A 2,167-nucleotide genomic window follows, 5' to 3' on the forward strand; every position below is an offset into this window, starting at 1 on the left:
GTGTGTGTGTGTGTGTGTGTGTGTGTGTGTGTGTACTCACATTTCCAGCGCCAAAAGTGGTATATTGTGGAACTCTTCCTCGCTTTTTGTTGTTCAAAAAAAGTCTAATGTACAGTTTGACGTGAAGGTGTTTACGAATAGATGTGTGGGTGTACACAGGGCAAGACACATTCTCTTCTTTTATCTCGTGTCTATCCACTCCCACCTCACCAACACTCAGTGGGCCAGCCAATCGGAGGTCTGCCACGTAAGGGGGGGGGGGGGAAGACACAATCACAAGCTGATCCTGGAACAGCTGTCATAAGTGACCTTTAACAGACATCCTTTAGTGCACATTCACCCATGCATACTGAGCAAACAGATTAAAAACAGTTAAATAAAACCATGTTACTACCGGATAACAATGACATTTTCCAGTTTCTTTTATGTGGTCTTAAAAGGATATGGAAACATTATTCAGTGTTTGGCTCTTTAAAGGGCACTCATTGAACTATTACAAACTTTATGGGAAATATTTAAGTAAAGTCAACCTTTATCTAAATAAAAGAGAGGCTAAACCTTTGGACAGAGTGGCTCATAAGTCCCAACATACATTAGTCTCAGGTAACGTCATGTCTTGAGCTAGCATGGCTTTTTCTGGGCTTTACTAATCTTCATTGGTGATATAACACGTGATGACAGTAGCAAAATTTACTTCAACATTTCTGAAGTCTGCAGAAAAAATTTTTGTCTGTCAATTCAAAAAAGATCAAACCATACTGATTGGAAGATCCTTTATTATTGGAAGTCACAAGCTGCCATTGCACTAACAACTAGAACCAGTTGAATCTAAGAAAACAAGAGCAATGTTTTGAAGATGCACACCAGATGAGTAGAGAACGTCTTGGTAATTGGTACAGTTTCCAGTGCCTACCCAGGGATGGCATAAAGTTCATGGTAAATCCTTTGCGATACAATAAATGGGTAGATTTTACACCAATCTGATCGGATGAATCAGAGTGAACGATATTTAGCATTTTATGCACATTTTGTGACCAGCTGTAATGTCTCGTAGTAAGCTAGAATCGATTCCTTGTTTTTCAAAGTCTCATAGATTTGAGTCTTTCCGACTCCATATTTTTTACTTTGTAGTTAAGTCTCTCTTTCACGGTCATCACCGTTGTTCTTCGTTTGGATGCCATGAGCTACAGGACATTCATGTAAATGAATAAAATTAAAATATTTCACAATTATCGTAAAACTCATGCCAATAAAGAGTCACTTACATGTCGCCGTTTCGGATCGGATGATAGAAAATAGAGGAGCGGACATAATTATTCCATAGCGGGAACTGCTTGAGTTTGTACTTCTTGCGAGCTTCCATATGGCTTCTGGGTTCCAGGTAGAGGAACTTCCATTGTAAGGAATCGATCGTTAATGTAATATAGTTCTAGAAAATGTAATGCATGTTGTTTTTTTTTTGTGTTTTTTTTCCCAAGTTAGGGAACTTTTGTTTAAAACATGGAAATATTTGCTTTATTGTCTGTTTCTATCGTTTCAAAAAAATGTAATATTTACAAATAAAATTAATGTATACAGCCCATACTAAAATACAAACTCAGGTCAAAGTTCTTCACCAAATAGCTTGTCAGGATTGCCAGGTGGTGGTGGACCTCAAAAAGCAGGCAAGAGGGAGGAGCAGGGTGAACTTGACAAATTGTATTAAAACAGAGAAAACGAAATCCTAAACAAGCAAAGTCCTGAAAACAAAACGAATCCAAAGTAGCAAACAAAACCATGACTGAAGCAAAAACTAACCATGACCGAAACATGACCGGAACAAACATGACAGTAGCAAACAAACAGCAACAATGACCCGACCATGGGTGGTCGTGCTGGGAGACCTTTGATACGACCGGTACTAATCACCTAACGACCAACAGGTGTGCGGCTGCAGGGAGAACCCTACAGTGCCACCTGTTGGTCACAAACAGAATCATGACATAGCTAAGTAATAAATCCTGAAAATGATATTGTGATCCAGTTTTTTGCTAATTACTTTTTATTTTCGATTAATGGAGATTTGAATAATGATCCACTCGCATCTAACAACTTGAGCCTCAAGAATGAATAAGATTTTGCACCTCCTGTATGCCAACATGATGGGAGCTATTTTTTATTTTAATTG

General features: G+C 38.4%; 1 protein-coding gene across 1 annotated transcript in view; it reads right to left on the reverse strand.

Annotated features, from left to right (window-relative positions):
- ddc (dopa decarboxylase) overlaps positions 1-203 on the reverse strand; it is a 118,327-nt gene extending 118,124 nt beyond the window's left edge. The window contains exon 1 of the mRNA XM_019895080.1: positions 41-203. The gene's annotated coding sequence lies outside the window, so the exon portion shown is untranslated. The remainder of the gene's footprint in view (positions 1-40) is intronic.
- Positions 204-2,167: the final 1,964 nt, after the last annotated feature.

This window comes from Hippocampus comes, unplaced genomic scaffold (genome assembly GCF_001891065.2).
Source record: "Hippocampus comes isolate QL1 unplaced genomic scaffold, H_comes_QL1_v1.1 scaffold146, whole genome shotgun sequence".
NCBI lineage: Eukaryota > Metazoa > Chordata > Actinopteri > Syngnathiformes > Syngnathidae > Hippocampus > Hippocampus comes.